This window comes from Callithrix jacchus, chromosome 12, assembly GCF_049354715.1.
Source record: "Callithrix jacchus isolate 240 chromosome 12, calJac240_pri, whole genome shotgun sequence".
Taxonomy (NCBI): Eukaryota; Metazoa; Chordata; class Mammalia; order Primates; family Cebidae; genus Callithrix; species Callithrix jacchus.
The window spans coordinates 78,093,536-78,115,290 of NC_133513.1; the positions used below are offsets into that span (position 1 = coordinate 78,093,536).

At 35.9% G+C, this 21,755-nt stretch overlaps 1 protein-coding gene across 4 annotated transcripts in view; it reads right to left on the minus strand.

Moving 5' to 3' along the window:
• The window catches only part of PRKG1 (protein kinase cGMP-dependent 1), a 1,319,131-nt gene that overhangs the window by 189,096 nt on the left and 1,108,280 nt on the right, over nucleotides 1-21,755 (minus strand). The window lies entirely within an intron of this gene.

The following is a 21,755-nucleotide window of genomic DNA, read 5'->3' on the forward strand; positions in this document are numbered from 1 at the left end:
GATAGGTATTTTTCCAAAATTCTGTTTTGGGCTTTCTTTTTCCTAGCCCTACTTTCTCTCACTGAGGAAAACTCACATAACACTATGATGTCAACTATCAGTTTTATATGAATGACTTGCAAGTCTTCATTTCTAACATTTACCTCTCTCCTCTATACAATCCTATCTGGAAGTCGCATTGTGACCTCTGATTCAAACATAACTTATTTTCTCCTAACCTCAAAACCACTGTTTTCCTTGGGTTCCCTATTATGATAAATGGTATAAGCAATATTGCATTCACCTAGGCTCAGAAGATTGGACTCACTATTTACTCTTCCCCATCTCTCTTGTGTATATTTGGTCATATTGGTTCCATCTCTGTCTATGACTCATATCCATCCTTCCTTCACACTCCCACAGGTATGGATCTACTGTGGGCCATCACAATCACTGCCCTGGACCATTGATCTAGCCTCCTGAGTGATCCCCTCGCCTCGACTCTCTCCCTCTTCTAGTCCATATCTCACTCCTCTACCATACATTCTCAAATGTAAATCGAGTCATGTTGACTCTTTGCACAGGAACTTTTAAAGAAAACAAGAAAAGTTTCAATATTTTCATTTATATTTAGAGGTCCTCCAACTATCTGATCTATCAGTTTCTAGGCACTATGCTGATGACCCTCCACTGTGCTTGTGACAAATAACTTTGCCCTCAAAATATGCCAGCTGTTAATTCTGCCCATGCCTATGCACATGCAGCTGAGTCTTCTAAGAACCTTCTACTTCAGTTCATCCATAAAACCTCCATTGTCCTTCAGCAGCATTTTTAAAGAATAAGAACAATATTTACACACAAGAAATATTTCTACAGAGCTGTGTTTGGTGGCATGGACTTGTAATCCCAACTACCCAAAAAACTTAAGTGGGAGGATCACTGGAGCCCAGGAATTTGAGACCAGCCTGGGCAACACCCCACCTCTGCAAAGAAAGAAAGCAAAGTAAGTATTTCTGCATATTAACTACAAAAAGAGCAAACAAAAAATAGGTGAAAATCAAAAATACCATAACACCATCTACCTGGAGCTAAGATTAGCATCTTGGTGAATAGACTTACAAACAATTTATTCTCATCTTTTTTATTTATTAAATTAGAAAAGCCACATTTATTATGAAGTATATGTCTCATGAATATAATAATAACAAACCAGCAATTATTTTAACAAATATTTACCGAAGGCTAATATATTTTGAATACCTGACCTTGCAGTCTAGTGGGGACAGATATCAAATGAGTACACAAACATATGCAGTAGCCCTCCCCCACCCCACTAACAGCTCCCCTCACCATTATCCACAGTTTCACTCAGTTACTTTAGGTTTCAGATACCTACATCAACTTCAGTCCAAAAATATTAAAGGGAAAATTCCAGAAACAAATCGTACATTTTAAATTGCACACCATTCTAAGTAGCTTAATTAAGTCTTATTCTGTCCTGCTTCCTCATACCCTGGACTTGAATCCTCCCTTTATCCAGTGTGTCCCTGCTATAGACGTTCCCCACCCATTAGCCACTTAATAGCCATCTCAGTTATCAGATCAACTGTCACGTTACTGTCCCAAAGTCAAGAGTAGTGATGCTGGCAATTCTGATATGCCAAAGAGAAGCCTTAAAGTGCTTCCCTCATGAAAGGTGAAAGTTCTTGACTTGATAAGAAAGAATAAAAGGCCATATGTTGAGGATCTATGATAAAAACATATCTTCTGTCTGTGAAATTGTGAAGAAGGAAATACAAATCTGTGCTAGTTTTGCTGTTGCAGTCAAACTGCAAAAGTTGTGGCCATAGTGCATGATAAGTGCTTAGTTAAGATGGAAAAGATATTACTTTTGTGGATGGAAGACACAAACGGAAAAGTGTTCCAATTGATGGCAATCGGTTCCAGACTACCATCTGTTTCTGGTTTATTCACTGGAGGTTTTAGAATGTATTTCCTGCACATAAGTGGGGACTACTCTAATGGAAACATTGATCAAATAGCATGCAATCCAGTAACTAATAGGAAGATCTGGTTCAGCAACTAGGACAAACAACTTTTGTAAGGAGATTAGAAACTAAGACCCAAAGGTGGAGTTGGGGTTCTCAAGATGAAGAGTCAGGAGAATGTGCCCTAGGAAGCATGCATAGTCATGCCCCACATAATGACATTTTGGTCAACAAACAGACCGCATACATAACAATAGTCTCATGAAAGACTCCTGTCAACTAGTAATATCATAGCCCTAAACAAACCTACTGTGCTGCCAGTTGCATAAAAGTATAGGACATACGATTATGTACCTTGCATAGTACTTGATAATGACAATAAATGACTATGCTATCAGTTTACGTATTTACTATACTATGCTTTTTATTGTTATTTTAGGGTAGTAGTCCTACTTATTTTTTTAAAAAAAGGCTTAATATAAAAGAGCCTCAGGCTAGTCTTTCAGGAGGCATTCCAGAAGAAGGCACTGTTATAGAAGATGATAGCTCCATGTGTGTAACTTTCCCGAAGACCTTCCAAGGGGACAAGATGTGCAGGTGGAAGACAGTGATATTGATGATCTCGACCCTGTGTAGACCTACGCTACTGTGTTTGTGTCTTCGTTTTTAACAAAAAGTTCAAAAAGTAAAAAATAAAATAAATTAGAAATAGAAAAAAGCTTATAGAATAAATATGAAAGGAATAAAATATTTTTGTACAGCTATCCAAATTGTGTTTTAGGAATTACTAGAAACAAATTAAAAAGTTTATAAAGTAAAAAGATTATAATAAGCTAAAGTTAACTTACTATTGAAGAAAGAAAAATATTTTTATAAATTTCATGTAGCCTAAGTATCCAGTGTTTACAGAGTCTACAGTGTAATGTCCTAGGCCTTCACATTCACTCATCACTCACTGACTCACCCGGAACAACTTCCAGTCCTGAAAGCTTCATTCATGGTCAATGCCCTATTTGGGTGCATCATTTTTTAAATTTCCTGCTATATTTTTGCTATACCTTTTCTGTGTTTAGATACACAAATACCATTGTGTTACAACTGCCTGCAGTATTCAGTACAGTCACATGCTGTACAGGTTTCTAGCCTAGAAGCAACAGGCTATCCCACAGAACCTTGGTATATAGTAGGCTATACAACCTACATTTATATAAGTAGACTCCACAATGCTAGCATAATGAAATTGCCTAAAGATGCATTTCTCAGTATGTGTCCCAATCCTTAAGTAACACATGATTAACATAAACAATAGCCTTGAAATCCTTAAGTAACACATGAACAACATAAACAATAGCCTTGAAGTAGGAAAGAGCTTATTGTAACACAAACAAGGTTGAATTGAGAGATTGAGTAAAAGAAGGCAGAGACCATAGAAGACAGAGGAGAAACAGGGCCGCATCATTCAGTGTCTGGAGGTAGTTCTCAGGATTTTTTTTTAAACGTTCACTAACTTTCTTTTCCCCTTTTCTGTTACCATATTAAATAAAATCTCTAAAGTTAGTTAGAGAGCTTAAACTCAAGAAGAGGACACAGTTTGTAGTCATGATAGAATAAAGTTTTAAGAAAACTGTATTAATAATTTTGGAATACCTATACCGATGGCCTTTTCACATACTGAAGTAAATGTCACTTAATGTATAAATAGGATGTAGTGCATAAATCCCATTTAATGTCTAAATCCTATTTACGCAGTAAAGAATTTATATGTTAAAGAATAATTTCTTCTAAACAGAAAATATAATCTCTGTCCTTAAGAATCCTACAATATAGAATAAAGGAATAATGAAGAAAATGCATAAAAGTCAATGTATTATTAAGACTATATAGCAACTCATGACAAACATAGACCTCAGTTTAAAGCATATCCTCTTTCTGGAGTTTACCCAAGGCAGTGTGGTTTCTTACAATAAAATGGTCTCGTGACATGACCTAAAAGAGAAAAATTCTCTAGGCAGAAAAATTGTAAGTGCTGTCCAAAAAGCACCTCCAAGGTTTATTCTTCCTGGTCATGTGAGTGGATATTTCCATTCATTATATTAATTCGCTTCCCGAGAGACTGCATATCCTCTTCAATCTATATCCCCAGAAAAACACAATAAGTAAATAGAGAATGATGAAGTTGGAAGAATTCAATTTTCACATTTTTTTTCATTACTTCTGCTGGGTTGACTGTATAATGAATTTTTTTATCTGACATACAAACTTCACTTTCTATGGCATACTTCAGTGACAATGAAAGCAGACGTTTATTAGATTAAGCCAAATAAAACTGCTGTTTGTGCAGGTTAAAAACAGCCAAATATTGACAATTTTCTATGGTTCAACCTAATACACAGAACTAATGAAAGAGAAAGGGAAGAAAAAGTAATTGCAGCAGGATATATATTGCTATTTTTTTCTGCTGTGTTTCCTTTGTTTCCTTGTGTTTCTTAGTGGAACTGAGATTCCGCAGTAACCTGTATGTCTTCCATATTTCATATTGGAATGAATTCATTTCCCTAAATGTTAAAACATGACTGATGGCTTTTGCTCCATCTAGTCATTACAGGTAATATTCTCAACATTCCAATTATAGCTGGCATAAGATATTCTGAAAAATTCTGAATCCTGGTTTATTGTTAGGGTACAAATGGTATTTACTCTGTGCTTTTGCTTCAAATATTAAACTCTTTGTCAAAGCCTTACAAATTTAAAGAATGTCACCTCAGGGAGAATTTACAGATAGAAGGATGAGCTTATTGTTGTCTGCTATTATTTTATTAGTAGATTATGTCTATCCTTCTTCTCTGAGCCACATTTCATAAAATAATAGAATTAATATAAATCTTATGGTTTTCAGATATTGATATATGTAATTTTGAAAGGTAATAGGTAAAAGATAAGCTTGGATTTGGGTAGAATATATAAATAGAGTAATTATTCAATAGGTGGGTTATGGTTTGAATGTATTCCTAAAAGTTTATGTGTTGGAAACTTAATCCTCAATGCAACAGTGTTAAGAAGAGAGACCGTTAAGAGGTAATAAGGTCAGAAGGGCTCTGCCTTTATGAATGGATCCATGTCATTATCTCAAGAGTGAGTATGCTACGGAAAGAGTGAGTCTGTAATAAAAGTGGGTTTGGCTCTTGCAGAGTGGTCCTCTTGAACTCTCTTGCGCATGTGCATGTGCTTTCTTGCCCGTCCATGTTTTGCCTTCCACCATGGAACGATGCATCAAGAAGACACTCACCAGATGTTAGCCCTTCAGCCTTGGACTTCCTAGTGTCCAAGTGTAACAAGTTAATTTCTGTTCTTCACAAATTCCCCAATTTCAGGTATTCTGTTATAGCTGCACAAAATAGCTTAAGATAGAAAACTGGTACCAAGAAGTTGGGCTGATGCTAAAACAAATATCTGAAAATGTGGAATCAGCTTTGGAATGAAGTAATGAATAAAGGCTAAAAGAACTTTAAGCAGCAGCTGAGGAAAAAAAACCTAGATTGCTGTGAACAGAGCACTAGGGAACTTCTAGTGGGGGCTCAAAAGACAGGAGCTGTAGGGAGAGACTAAATCTTCTTAGAGAGTACTTAATTGGTCATAATTAAAATGTTGTAGGAATATGGACAGTAAAGGCAATTCTGATGAAGTTTCAGATGGAAATGAGGAATAGGGTATTGGAAACTGGAGTAGAGCCCAGCTTTATTATAAAGTGGCAAAGAACCTGGCTGAACTGTGTCCATGCCTTATGGCTTTGTTAAAGTTGAAATTTAAGAATGATAAACTAAAATATCTGAAAGAATATCTAAGCAGCAAAGCATTCAAGATGTTATATGATGTCTCTTTTAGCTGCTTACAGTAAAATTAGAGAGAAGAGAAATGATTTTAAGATGGAATGAATAATTAAAACAGAAGTAGAACGGAAAGATTTGGAAAACTCTCAGACTGGTCATGTAAACAACAATAAGGCATGCTTGGGATAGAATACTAATGGTGTGGCCAAGCACCTGTTCACTAAAAATAGTAATATGGATGGAAGGCAGTTAGATCCTGTTCATCAAGAATATGAAATAAAGACTGTCTAGGCATTTCAGATACATTCAAGGCTGCCCCTCCAATCACAGGCCCAGAGCAGGACCTTCAAGTCAAAGTTTTCAGAGAGATGCCCTAAAGACCTCAGGATTTGCTGAGCTTGCTATAATACAATAAGCTCAGGTGCAGGACCCCTCTGTTTCTTCATTCTAATGCAGCACTCCTGGACCACCCCAAGAGTAATTATGGCTCAAGTGGGTCCAGGTGCAGCTTGGACTGCTTGGTCTGCCACTTTGGAGGGCAAAAGCAGTGGGCCTTGGCAGCGTCCACACATAACTAACTCTGAAAGTGCACACAGTTTCCAAGCTGTGGAGCCATGGTAGCCTCCACCAAGATTTCACAAGATGTCATGGACAGCCTGGGGCCCAGGCAGAAACTTGTCACAAAGGGAGAATCACCATAGGGAGACACTGCTAGGGCAATGCCTAGTGGAGCCACAGGAGCGGGGCTGCATCTGACACCATAACTGTAGAGCTGCCAGCATGCAGCAGAAGCCTAGGAAAGTTTCAGGCACAGACTGACTGGGTGACTAAAGCCAGCAAAGCCACAGGGGTGGGGCTGCCTGAGGCCTTGGAAACCGAACTCCTGTCCCAGTTTGCACAGAATATGGAACATGGGGTCAAAGAAGACTATTTGGAAGGTTTAATGTTGTTTGCCCTATTTGGTTTTGAACTTCCTTGGCACCAGTTATTCCTTTCTTCTTGCCTGTGTCTCCCTTTTGGAATGAAAACATCTATGTTATGCCTGTCCCACCATTGTATTTTGGAGGTAGATAACCTGTTTTGCTCTCACAGACATGGCTGGAGGGAATTTGCCTGAATATGAATTGTGCCTTGAGTCTTACCCATAACTGATTTAGATGAGACTTGGAATTTGGACTTTTGAGTTGATGCCGAACTAGTTAAAACTCTGAGGAGTATTGGGATAGAATTAATGTATTTTGGATGTGAGAAGGATATAAATTTAGAGGGGCAGAGAAAGAATTTGATAGTTTGAATGTATCCCCCAAAGTTCATGTGTTGGCAACTTAGTCCCCAGTGCAACAGTACTGAGTGGTGGGATCTTTAAGAGGTGATTTGGTCATGAGAGTTCTGCCCTCAATGGATGAATTAGTGTCCTTATCAAGGGAGTGAGTTTGTTATTGCAAGAGTGAGTTTGTTATAAAAGCAAGTTCAGTGCACTGTCTGTCTGTCTCTCTCTGTCTCTCTCTCTCTCTGTTTCTCTGTCTCTCTCTGTCTCTCTGTTTCTCTCACTGTCTCTGTCTCTGTCTCTCGCTGACTCTCTGTCTCTCTGTCTCTCTTTCTGTCTCTGTCTCTCTTTCTCTCTCTGTCTGTCTCCCTCTCTCTCTGTACATGTGTGTCTCTCCCGTGTTTGTGCTCTCTTCCCCTTTCACCTTCTGCCTTCTGCCATTGGATGACACAGCAAGAAGGCTCTTGAAAGATATGGGCCCACAACCGTATACTTTTCAACTTCCAACTGTAAAAAATAAATTTCTGTTCTTCATAAATTACCTGGTCTGTGGTATTCACTTATAGTAGGACAAAACAGATCAAGAGAGGACAAGACAGGATGTGTCAAGAGTTATGAATATTTTAGAGAATAAAGCAATGCATTAGTCTTTTCCTTTATTTTTCTTGGTATTCTTCATTCATAGGGCTAAAAAATATGTATTCACTTTTTTCCTATGCCTACTTTTAAGTAGAGTGAGAGGAAGCATACTGGAATGACTGGATTGATACACTAGTAAACCTCAACTGATACACATTTGAAATAAATGTTAAGTTGCATGGTAACATATTTGAAAGGATTTTTACCTAAAATAAAACTGGACCGTGTTCTCTCTTATCAGAATTCTAGACAATGTGTCAGGAAAGTGTCTCCTTTTTATTATTCTACTGCCAACTTTGCATGTGACCTTGAGAAAATGACCCATTCTCCATTTCATTTCTTTCATATGTGAAATAGTGATCAAAATCACTGCCCTATTCTACTCTGTAATTTGTTAGGATTTTAAAATGTCGATACTTTTTAAAAGTTATAATTGCCATGGTCTTCAATGCTTTTAAGATGATTCATCTTGAGTCCAAGGATATTTCTTTAGATAGAAAAGTAATTATAAGCCTCTAATTGTGGTCTACTATCTGAAAATGTAAGTGGTGTATCATGGAATATGTAGATTTTCATAGTAATATTTTATATAGGTGACTAAAATGTATTTTCACATAGAAATCAAACATGATCACTTGAACTAAGAGATTCTCACAATAAAAAGTCAAGGAAATTTTAAAAATACACATAAAACCATATATTGTAAATGAAAATTAAAATTGAGACTTCAAGAAGTTCTTTTAAAGAAGAGAAATATCCAAAATTGTAATATAAAGTTAAATTGGAAAAACAATTTTTGGTACATGCTTATCACATATTTCCTCTTTTACCTTAATTGAATAAAGAGCTAACTCACTAAACAAAAACTTTTAGTGATTTCACAATTTAGTGCATCTACCATGGTATAATTTTACCCATGCTGAAGATTAACTGCAGCTTGAAAACTAAGAGAGGAAACGACTGTAAAGGAAATTCAAATGAAAAGTACTTAAAGAGTAAGACCTCAGCAGCCCCTCTACTCAGAATTTACTTGTAAGAGTTAATTTCTATTATTTCATATAATTTTTTTTTTGACAACTAACAAGGATTTAAAGTAAAGGACCTCTTCAAGGAGAACTACAAACCACTGCTCAACGAAATAAGAGAGGACACAAACAGATGGAGAAACATTCCATGTTCATGGTTAGGGAGAATCAATATTGTGAAAATGGCCATACTGCCCAAAGTAATTTACAGATTCAATGCTATCCCCATCAAGCTACCAATGACCTTCTTCACAGAACTGGAAAAAAACACCTTAAACTTCATATGGAACCAAAAGAGAGCCCGCATAGCCAACTCAATTCTAAGTAAAAAGAACGCAGTGGGAGGCATCATACTACCAGACTTCAAACTATACAACAAGGCTACAGTAATCAAAACAGCATGGTACTGGTACCAAAACAGAGATACAGACCAATGGAACAGAACAGAGGCATCAGAGGCAACACAATAACCCCTTCCTGACACCTTACACTAAAATTAACTCCAGATGGATTAAAGACTTAAACATAAGACCTAACACCATAAAACCCCTAGAAGAAAATCTAGGCAAAACCATCCAGGACATAGGAGTAGGCAAGGACTTTATAACCAAAACACCAAAAGCATTGGCAACAAAAGCCAAAATAGACAAATGGGACCTAATCAAACTCCACAGCTTCTGCACGGCAAAAGAAACAGTCATTAGAGTGAATCACCGACCAATAGAATGGGAAAAAATTTTTGCAGTTTACCCATCTGACAAAGGGCTGATATCCAGAATTTACAAAGAACTCAAACAGATTTACAGGAAAAAAACAAATAAGCCCATTCCAAAGTGGGCAAAGAATATGAACAGACACTTTACAAAAGAAGACATACATGAGGCCAACAAACGTGAAAAAATGCTCATCATCACTGGTCATTAGAGAAATGCAAATCAAAACTACATTGAAATACCATCTCACACCAATTAGAATGGTGATCATTAAAAAATATGGAGACAACAGATGCTGGAGAGCATGTGGAGAAATAGGAACAGTTTTACACTGCTGGTGGGAGTGTAAACTAGTTCAACCATTGTGGAAGACAGTGTGGCGATTCCTCAAGGACCTAGAAATAGAAATTCCATTTGACCCAGCAATCCCATTACTGGGTATATAGCCAAAGGATTATAAATCATTCTACTATAAAGACACATGCACACCAATGTTCATTGCAGCACTGTTTACAATAGCAAAGACCTGGAATCAACCCAAATGCCCATCAATGATAGACTGGACTGGGAAAATGTGGCACATATACACCATGGAATATTATGCAGCAATCAAAAATGATGAGTTTGTGTTCTTTGTAGGGACATGGATGAACCTGGAGAACATCATTCTCAGCAAACTGACACAAGAAAAGCAAATGAAATACCACATGTTCTCACTCATAGGTGGGTGTTGAACAGTGAGAACACATGGACACAGGGAGGAGAGCACTACACACTGGGGTCTGTTGGGGGGAATATGGGAGGGAAAGTGGGGAGTGGGGAGTTGGGGAGAGATAGCATTGGGAGAAATGCCAGATATGGGGGATGAAGGCAGCAAATCACACTGCCACATGTGTACCTATGCAACTATCTTGCATGTTCTTCACATGTACCCCAAAACCTGAAATGCAATAGAAAAATACAATATTTATTTCATACATGTAATTCAAATATATAATACTAAATTTAAAAGCTACAATAATAATTGTCCCTTCTTCCTGTGTCCTTTAATCACATATGTTCTTCCCTGAATTATTTTTTCTAATGCATCCAGAAAAATACCATGCATTCAAATTCAATGCAAAGTACTAAAGGAAATTCAAATGAAAAGTACTAAAAGCTGAACTTCGGTATACAGTCAAAATGTAAATAGCATTAATTTAGAAAACAAAGCAAAAATGGCATTTGATTCATTAAATGTATCAATTTTTACCAAAAATTATGACTTATTAAACTTGGCTTACCTGCTCAGCACTTATGATAGAGATATGCTGTATAAGCATTTTAAAGGTCTTAAAATACTGTATATATACATAATATACACAAATATATGTACATTAAAATGCTCCTAAATGTTTCTCAATATAGAAATATATGCATTAAGTTTCCTTAAGTATGTATAGTTTAAATATCTAAATATCAAAAAGCTAATTTCTTTGATATTTAGAGAGTTTCTGAATATGAAATATTTATTTGATTATCAAATATTTGATTTCTAAATATCAAATATTTGATAGTTAGAAACTCTCTTAAAATCTCAAAAGAGATCTTTAAGGCGATAATAAGATAAAGAAGAATACCTCAATTAAAAAATAAGCAAAAGACATGAATAGTTCACAGACAAGGAAGGAGAAATGTCCTTTAAACATTAGAAAATATGCACTATCTCACACACAGTAAGAGAAAAGCAAAAGGATGTGAAAACAATGCTGGTAAAAATACAATCTAGTATAACTTTTGTAGAGACAATTCTGCATAATTTATTTAAGTATTTTCTTGTAGTTTTTAATCCTATATATGTACTTATATTTTGGGAAATGATATTAAAAGCATATTACAACAGCATTATGTATAGGAAGATTCGAAATAACCTAAATACCCATCAAGACAGAATTGATTAGATACATTTTTTGTACAATAATAAAACGAAATATTTTAAAACCATTAAATAACTTAAAAACCCCTATTTGTATATGCTATCCTATCTTAGGTGAAAAGGCCATGGTATAGAACCATGTGTATGTATTTTATCATTTGTGTAAAATACACATGCACACACACACAAATTAGCATATAGTAAAATGCATGGTATTTTTCTGGATGCATTAGAGAAAAAAATTCAGGGAAGAAAATGTGTGATTAAAGGACAGAGGAAGAAGGGACAATTATTATTGTAGCTTTTAAATTTTATATTATGTATTTGAATTACATGTATGAAATAAATATTCTATTTTTAAAAAAATTATATTAAATAATAGAAATTAACTCTTACAAGTAAATTCTGAGTAGAGGGGCTGCTCTTACTCTTTCTGATGGGCTGTGTGTTGACTGTGTGGTTATTGGCTGCTATTCATTCTTGGGCCATCCTTCAAACCTCACACCAGAACCATCCCCAGCTATCAGATCCAGAGGTAATTTGTGGGGGCCTAGTCTAATTACACTGAAGAGATACCAGTTTAGCAGGTAGATCAAGTAAAACATGTGTGACACAGAATCCTCCAGTGTCACTTACAACATTGCCTTTTGCCCCAGTTTCTTTGGCAGCAATCATAGGAACTGGAGGACAAACTAAGGAAGATATTTTTTCAGCAGGGACATCTTAACACCCTTCATAACTTTTAGAGTGGCATTTGGATCTCTTAAAAGATTAAGCTACCAATTGTATACACACACACACACACACACACACACACACATACAGATATTTCACATAGATATCCATGCACATATATATAATAATAATTACATTCAATCTCACTTTGAGATTGTCTAATATTTCCACTAGTAATTGGGGAACATATTTTCTCTTCATAATGATTTTTTTTCAGATTTCAATCACATAAGGTGCATTAACCACTATATTAACTCACAGGGTATCTTTACAACGAGAGAGTAGAACATAGTGGTTAGAAAAGCTGGCTGAAGAGTTATTCTACATTGGTTAAAATACCAAATGTGCCACTAATCAGCTGTGTGACCTAGGGTCAGACACCTATGTTCTCTGCTTATCGATTTTCTTATTTAAAAAATGAGGAAAATAATATTTGACAGTGCTAATTTTGTGAAGAATAAGCAAGTAAATATATGAAAATAACCTGGATCATTGACTGACATACTGAAACCCTCAATAAACATTAGAGAGTATGTTTTCATTATTATTACTTCATGTCTAATCCCAAAAGACTCTTACTCATTCTTGTTTGCTCTGTTGATAAACCATCATGAGTGTCACACTGCTTCTATTAATCTGAAAAGTTGCTCAAGGAGTAACAGTCATTTCTTCACAGTGAGTAAGGCCCTCCACTGTTATTACAAAAACATGCTTTTGAAGGGCAAGCAAGGATTTCAGATCACATTGCTGAAATTTTCTAATATGACTTAATCTCTAGTCTGAAACATACAGAAAATAATGAAAACTATTTCTTGCTATAATACATAATAGAATAACATCAGTTTATTCATTCATGAAATAGAGTAGGGTTGCCAGATTTAGCAAATAAAAATACAGAGCATGCAATTTAATTTGAATTTCAGATAAATAATGAGTACTGTTTTTTAGTGTGCATTCTATGTAGAAAAAGTATTCATTGTTTATCTGTGTTAATTTGAATTCCACTTAAAGCTACCTTCATATGTAATGAACGGTAACCTAACTTTTCATTTTAACTGAAAGTACATTTTTGTAACTAGTAGCCAAATCTCAGCCAATCATAGCAGCTGAGCTTTCAGCATTGGCTGCAAACTGTCAAAACATGTCCAGATAAGGAAAAGGCAGTGCTATAACCAATCGGGTTATTTCTAAATGGCACTTCTTTTTTTCTGTCTATAACTGCTTCCTGTCTACATTGCTGAATGGAGCTCTCCAAGACTTTACTGGTTCAGGGCACTGCCTGATTCATGAATCATTTCCTTGCTCAAATAAAATCTGCTATATTTAATTTGTCTAAAGTTTTTCTTTGAATATCTAAAATTCTAATTTAACCAGGTATTCTGTATTTTACCAGGCAACGCTAAAATTAAGTTTCTGCATATAGACCCTGAGCCAGATAGTCGAAGTTGCTGGGCATACAGAAGTGTAAAGGACAAAGTCATTACACAAATCACATGGAAATATCCCAACCCTGACCACGAGATGGAGTAAGGAAGGGGAATGGGTTGATAGTGGATCAGTGAAAGCCATGGGAAGAGGCGATGCCTTAGATAAGAACTGATATGCATGTAGAAATTAGTCAACAGAGAAAGTGAGACCGTCATGTCACCAGGAACAACCTGTAAAATAAAATGAGACAATACTGTGTATAGGGAATAGCAGGAAATTGAAAATGTCTGAAGCTCTGGGGCCAAATAGGCAAGGAGAGAGAAACAAAGCTAGTACTTTTGGAACAGAAAAAATTCTAAATGGCTTTATATTGACTACACAAATGTTCTTTAAATATTCAGCAAAATGCTTTAACGCCTTGTTAAACCTATGTAAAATCTCTAGAAGGGAGGAAAAATAAATTTTATAAAAACAGCATTAACAGGAGACAATGTGTGGCCAATGTTGTTTAGGTCTACTATTTTGCTTTTTTTGTCCTGAAAGACTAAAGTGAATTGCTAGAGAAAGCCCTAAATCCTTCTTAGATAATTGTAAAAAGCAAACTATTTAGATAAAGTTAATAGTAACAATATTAGTATTACCAACACGTCTTTCTTCCCTACCACCACCCAGTTGCTCTCATCATTTCTTCTATTCAGTACACCCATGGTACTTCATGTGCATGATAGTAATGGACAGATACAGGACATTTAGAAAACTTCTTTCATTGTCTTTTATGTTCTAGATTCTGCACTTACTGACTGTGCATCTGCCTCCTATTTCCTCTATGATGCTCCATTCACAGCCACTTCCCTATGAATGCTGAGGTGCTGGTGCACCAACTATTCCCATTACTATCATTAAATAATACATAATTGAGCACCTACTCTACTGGGAGCACTGGGAAGGCAGGTAGCAAGAGCCACGAATTTTTACTTTAAATTTATAGCTCATAATCAGGAAGCATGTATGGTAGCAGAATAGGGTCATTTTCAAAATCTCTGGCACAACTGAGTAAAAGTTTTAGCTTCATTGATAATTGGAAGAACCAACAATGTGCACTTCTCTTTGCCAGGTATTTGCTGCTTAAAAGTGAAACCCTTAATTATATAATCATATAGGGTCAGCAAATTATGCCCCTGAGCCCAAATCGGCCTGTTTGTATAAAGTTATCAAATTATAAATGATTTTTATATTTTTAAAGGATTGTTTGAAAGAAAAAAAAAAAGAACAAGAACTAAAATATGTGAGAGACTATAAGTGATATGTAAAGTCTAGAATCTCTACTATCTGTCTCTTGACAGAAAAGTTTGCCTCCCCATGAATGGATGGAGAAACTGAAGCTCAAAGAGGTTCAAGAACCTGACAGGAGTCATACAGCTAAAAAGTGGCAAATCTAGATTTTAACCTGCATTTATTTGTTCTCAACATCCATGTAGCTTCCACTAATCATGCTATCACCCCAACCTTAGCCATATCTGTCTCTGATATTCTGAGGCCGTGATCAAAGGGTGTTGTTCTACAGGTTGCATTTGACTTCATCACCTAAACTGAGCAAAACATAGGCATAAACTACCATTTACCTAACCCCAAGTCCATTATTATGCAAAAAACACTCCTCTACCACTCCCTTCTATTCTTGTGACTTTATGCTTCTGTATCCAAGGAAAGACAATCTAATCAAGTCCAAGTTCTTGCTTAATGTTTTCTCAGCAGTAACAAAAATAAAATCTACACTAAAGCTAATTAGTGATTTAACAATAACTTCTGCAGACTCTAAACTACATTCATCGTGGCTCACAAGACAATGCTCAATAGACACAAGTTGTAGTTTAATAAAACATCATACCATCTGACAGATTTAAAAAAAATCACATAGCACCTAACCTGCTAATTAAATAATGTCTTAATTAAACACTTAATCTTAATTAAGGTACCTAGTGGTTTTAATTATGTGCAGCTATAGCATGAGGCTTACAATGATCATTTGTCATCTTCACTCTTAATCTTAAAGTTGAGAAATCTCATATTGCTACCAGACAGTCATAGCTGTCTAGTATTTTGACTTGTAGAGCAGGGCAGTAAGTCATATCACTTCATCAGATTTCTATTTTCTTCAATCTGCCCCAAGATTGTGGTCTGATATTCTTTACGGAAAAAGCAGCCAAATCTGCCTTCCTAATTCAAAATTCATTTGAAAATCCGATATTTTCTTTCTGTCACCCTCCCTTTTTGCCTCCCTCCCTTCTGTTCTTTTTTTACCCATCCATCCATCCATCCATCCATCCATTTACTGTGTCTAAAATGTGTAAGAAGCCATGTTAAGCACTAAGACAGATACAATGATACATAATGAATAATTTTTACTCTCAAGGAATTTATAGTTTAATAAAAGCAATGTTAGAGCTTAGCAACAAACTTTTATTTCATGCTAATGATAGATTAGCAATTATGCAAATTTTATTAAACAGCAAGTAATATGTACTGTGATCACCCTGTGCCAATTTCTGTAATAGGTATTTGCACATTCAAACTCTGAATCTTCAAAACAAACCTGAGATTTAGTTACTATTATACTTTCTCACTTTGACAGATGAAGAAGCTTCCGTAAATAGAGGTTAAGCTATTTCCCCAAGGCCATAAAGCTGATGAGTGGCACGCAGCATAGAAGAAAATTCAGGTAATCTGACTGTGGTACCAAAAATTATACTTCTTGTAGCATAAATTATCATATTTTATCCTCACAACAATCCTATGATGATAGATTTTTAGTGTTTTCTTGGATGAACATAGTCATAATTTTGTAAGAATGTTTTTTGTACTCCAAACTTAGTCAGGTAAGCCTTTGATAATCTTATTCTTTGCCAGTAGGCTCATATGCTCACAGCTGCTTAGAGGTAAATGGCTATGACCAAGCTGGCCATTCAAATTCTGTTTAGGGATAATTGGGAATCAGGGACACTAGTACCAAAGGACAAGTCAAAACCTGAGAGCTTTGGCTGAAAACTCTACCATAGGAATAGAAAAAGCAGAGGAAATCTGGTCTGGAGAAAGAATGGGAAATGTTAACAGAAAAGCTGAGATGAGAGAAAGAACCCTATGTGTTTTGAATGGATTTATTGGTGCTCATTATAACTTTTGAGAGGTTCAAGATACCTTATGAACATTGGGCCCATAAAATACCTCATAACCCATCTAATATGGTTCCTTTAGGAATCACACTAGATTGAATTGGGCTTTGCTATTTACCATAAAAGTATAACTATTACATATATGCTAGAGTCCTATCCCCACTTTTCACTTGGAGAAAATTGAACCTGTAGAAGCTTATGTAAGAATCACAAAATAACTGTAATACAAGAGAGAAAAGTTGCAAATTCCACAAGCTAAGTATTTATTAAGGGATCTGGAAAGAATATAAACCACATTCAGGTAGAAACATAAGGAATGAATATATAAAGAAGGAGATAATTACCAGAATTTAAAATATTGATAGAATCTGTTGGTAGTGAAAGAAGGAAGATTATTCTAAATAGTTGGGGCAACCTGAATGATGGTGTGTGTTGAGAGGTTCACTTTCGCTGGAATCAGGTTGGCTTGAGGGCATACAGAAGACTCAAGTCAGAAAGATAGTCTAGGGTCAGGCTGCAGCAGGCAGAGAATAGTAGGCTGTGACATTAGGACATTTTAATCCTTTATTTAAAGGCATGCACTATCATAAGTTTTAAAAAGATCCCTCTGGTAGTGTCAAGCAGTATGTGAGAAGGAGAAACATACAGGAAGAGCACTTAGGAGTTCAGTGAGACAATAAACAGAGCCCAAAAAAAGTAATTCCTCGTTTCATAATGTCTTCACTAAGCAGGCAAATGGTCTGCCTCAGTAGAATGTCCCATCAACAACTCTCCCCAAAAGATAGAAGCAGTGAACCCAAATAATATTGCACTAAGTGTCTCCAGGAAACTTCAGCATGGAAGCATTTCTTGATCCCCAAGAACAAACTATTTATATCTACAGAAAGTCTAAAATTAGATAGGATTAAAAGATTCTCATTGACATACACAATCAAGATCATATGTCATATTCTAACAACCCGAATTATATTTAAATTATCCATTAGTGTCTAAGCAATAGAATGGCTATGATATTTACTAAGAGATTTTAATAAGAATAGAGAAACATCACAATATGTACTATCTTTTGTTACCTACAAATCCTGTAATTCTGAGTAAGAATGTCAAAAAAGGCTGTCATTACATTGCTAAGGGAGCAAAATTGTTAAAACAAAGTGTTAGTATAATAGCTGACATTTTTGTGTATTTAGCATGTGCTAGGCACTGTGCCATGTGCTCTACATAGACTGTTTAATTTAAAGAAGATGTATGTGAAATTGCTTCTCCAAAATACTTTCCCTACAACTTTTTTCCACTTCCATCTGCAACTTTCTATCTTTTGTGATGGAAAGCGTGTGGGCAGATGACTTCAACATACTCTTTATGGATCCTTTTTGTTAAGTAAGATAAATAAGTTATTTGATCTCACTTTGCCTAGATTTACATATCTGTAAAAATGGGACTATAATGTCTACATTGCAGGGTGAAAAGATTCAACGAGATAATCTAAATGAAGACCTCTGGGAAAACTCTGGTACTTGGCATTACTGAACATTCTTGGCCATGCTTAGTTAGGTCCTTTCTCAGTCTAATGGATCCATTTTTACTTGGGCACCTTCCTTTCTTAGGTATTTTCCCTTCCTAAGAGGATGGCAATTCTATCTACCCCTAGAACATGCAGTTCTGCACACTAGTCACACAAAGTAGCAACACGGCAGCTATGATGGACTAACGATTGTAAAGTGGTACCAACTATGTGAATAATCTATTGAGCAATCAAGCTGTTTGTGCTTTACAGATGGTTGGATGCAACCAAACACTTCTCTCTTTGCACTGTTTGCTAGGAAGCACAACTCTAAACCATGGCTCAGCTCTAAAAAGCGAACTGGACTTCCCAGAAAAGAGGGTGGAATTGGTCTCATTCTCTTTTCCTATCTTCCTTCCCTGCCTCTGCACAATATGCCTCAATTTCTCAGCACATTTTCCCTAGAGTACTGATCTTTCTTCTTCCCTCCCTCCGTCTTTCTAAAAACAAGACACAAAAAATGTGTGATGAGCATGTTCTCAATAGACTACATAAAGATCTGCATGGGCATCCTCAACCTAGAATCAGGTTTTCTGAAGACTGTAGAGTGGCACCTTCCCAATGAACACGTGATGCATCATGACCATAATCTTTGCACTGTTACAGTTGCTTTACAATGTCAAGCCTCACAGCTTGGGCATTGAGAAGTGGGAAGTGGTGGGGTATAGGACATGGGCAGGGAAGACAAGAACCACCATCATCCAAAGTCAACTGAAGCTCATTGGCACTGCCGTATATGACCTACGAAAGGCAGTGATATTATTATTGTTGTTTTTATTGTTTTCAACACATAAAGTCATTTTGGACATGAGACTTCTTTTTTTTTAGATGGAGTCTCACTCTGTCTCCCAGGCTGAAGTGCAGTGGCACAATATCAACTCACTGCAACCACCGCCTCCTGAGTTCAAGCAATTCTTCTGCCTCAGACTCCTGAGTAGCTGAGACTACATGCATGTACCACCATGCCCAGCTACTTTTTTTGTGTTTTTAGCAGAGAAAGGGTTTTACCATGTTGGCCAGGCTGGTCTCGAACTCCTGACCTCAGGTGATCTGTCTGCCTCGGCCTCCCAAAATGTTGGGATTACAAGTGGGAGCCACCGCCCCTGGCCAGAAATTTTATATCTAAATAAATCGTTGGTATTTATTAATTTGTTTTCTTTGACCAGTCAAGAGAAGTCAAACCCTGTATTTTCCTAACCAAGAAAATAAGCAGGGAAAAATAAGCTGGTTTTACCCCTTTGGTTTAATATGGACCTTCCTAGAAGCTGCATGTGTTGTTTTAGAAAAATGGTGAAGTAGGGGGGAAAAAACATAACCAAATTTTATGTTTCAGAAAATAATGTGGTTTCTAGAATCTGCCTAGTATATTTCTACATTACACTCTTGGTTATATTTCTAGCCACTTCCCCTCTGAGACCTGTGATAACTTTCAGAGTATAAGGTGGTACCTAGAAATACTTGTTGAAATTATCCTTGTTCTTCTAAGTTAATAAAAATTCTACTTTAGATATCTATAGCCTCATTGCAATAGCTATCTAACAAGGAAGAGGAATATTTTCTTGATAGCTTATGTACATTTTCAAAAGACAGTTTTTTGTAATAATAGACTATAAGCTGTAGAATGAACCAGTGTTAGTTTTCTTTTTTTTTTTTACTTAGAACAATTTAGTGAAAAACATCATAAGATGAATAAACTAGGTGTTCCTCTCTTGATTATTTACAGTATACTAAAAGAGAAATGAGAGGCCACATTTTATATGACACAGCAAAATGCAATTCACTTGGGCAGTGATATTTGGACTAACTCCTAAGCAAGCCACACTTAGGTATCTTTGACAGGTCATTGTTTGAATATGAAACAAGAGCAGGGGTGTTACCCTGTCATCATGGTGTATATCAGTGGAAGCCAGGCAGAGTTCCCTGAAAAAAACATGTAGACATAAAAGAGTTTCTCACAAGGTTATTTCACTAGTTATCACACAGATTAGAAGCCATCACTTCTGGCATACCTATGACATCCTGGGTATAATTTCACTGTGTAATAGACATTTTAACATCTTACATCCCTTTAAGAGTTTAAAGAGAGAAGGATGAAATACGAGTGGGAACATGTATGGGATTGGAAAAAGCTGGAGTCATTATTTGTGTTGCTCTCCATAACAGTTCTGAGATATCAGGCTGTCATTTAACCTCTTGGAGTTTTCATATTTCTTTGTGAAATTAGGATAATACATATTTAAGTATCTACCCAATGTCTTTGTGTGTGCATGTGTGTATATAATTTGAAAATAAACAGAAAGATTCTAAAATAATCACTAGAAACCAAACAAGTTTTATTGCATACATTCAGTTATTTCATAACACATTTTACCATGTTGACACAGGCTAGGTGATTATGCCAGCTATACTCTATTTTGCAAAGCTAATCATATCTTCTATTTCATTTATTGACTCCAAACTGTAATTAAAGCAGAAAGTAGCAGAATTTTGGGGCTGAAAAATAATACTAAGAGGCAACATTGGAGAGGTACATATTGGTGATGAAAATCCATGGTCCATAGACACATAAGGACCTGAGCTTCATTACCTTAAATAATAAGAATTTGTGAAAACATTGTCATTTTCTTAGTTAAGCTGTTGCTTCTTTTAAGATCTTTTAAATCTATTTAGGGCATTGAGACATGAGAAAAAAGTGCAACATTTTTAAAGTTCAAGTGATTATTTATAGAGATTATTCCAGAAGAAACATGTAATAATGTTGTGCATATTATAAATATTTTCAGACATTGTGGAGGTTGAACGAAGTTTCCCAAATGACTCTCACTGCTCAGTAGGCTTTAGGTAAAAATGTCATTCCTTAGACTCTCAGTCTCATTTAAGAATTTATAATATTTAAATTAACAATTTAGATTTTATTGTATATTTAGTTTCTTGACTATTGTTTGGCAATTAAAATACAGCAGAACAGAGGATTATCATCTTTTCCCATGTTTTAGGTCTTTGTCTAAAATGTACTTCTTTCTCAAAAGAGGATTTTTGAGGTAACCCTTCCATTGATTTAGCCAACCTGAAAGGGTATTTCTTCTTCTGGGTAACATCTTGTTCTGGTCATTCTATTGATTGGGAAATGGCTATACTTATGTTTCTGTGATAAAATGTTCAGACAATGCTACTTAACTGAATCCTTTCTAGGCTCATGAGAACTCGCTCATAGCCAGTCTCTCCCATGAAACTTCATCCACCTCTTCTGATTCTCACTGACTATGGAGGATCAGGACATCCCATGACATTTTAAGATAAAGCAAACCTTCTTAACCACACACACATACATAAATGCTACAAGATCAGCTGTGCAAGTACTTTGTTACTAACCATAGTTGAAGGGTGCTTTTGAATCATTTATTTGAAAGTATCTAGAAACTAGAATTGCTTGAAAAATATTACTATAATAAAGTCACTCTCATTATGCGTCATTACAATTTTCTTTTTTAAATTGAAAATAAAT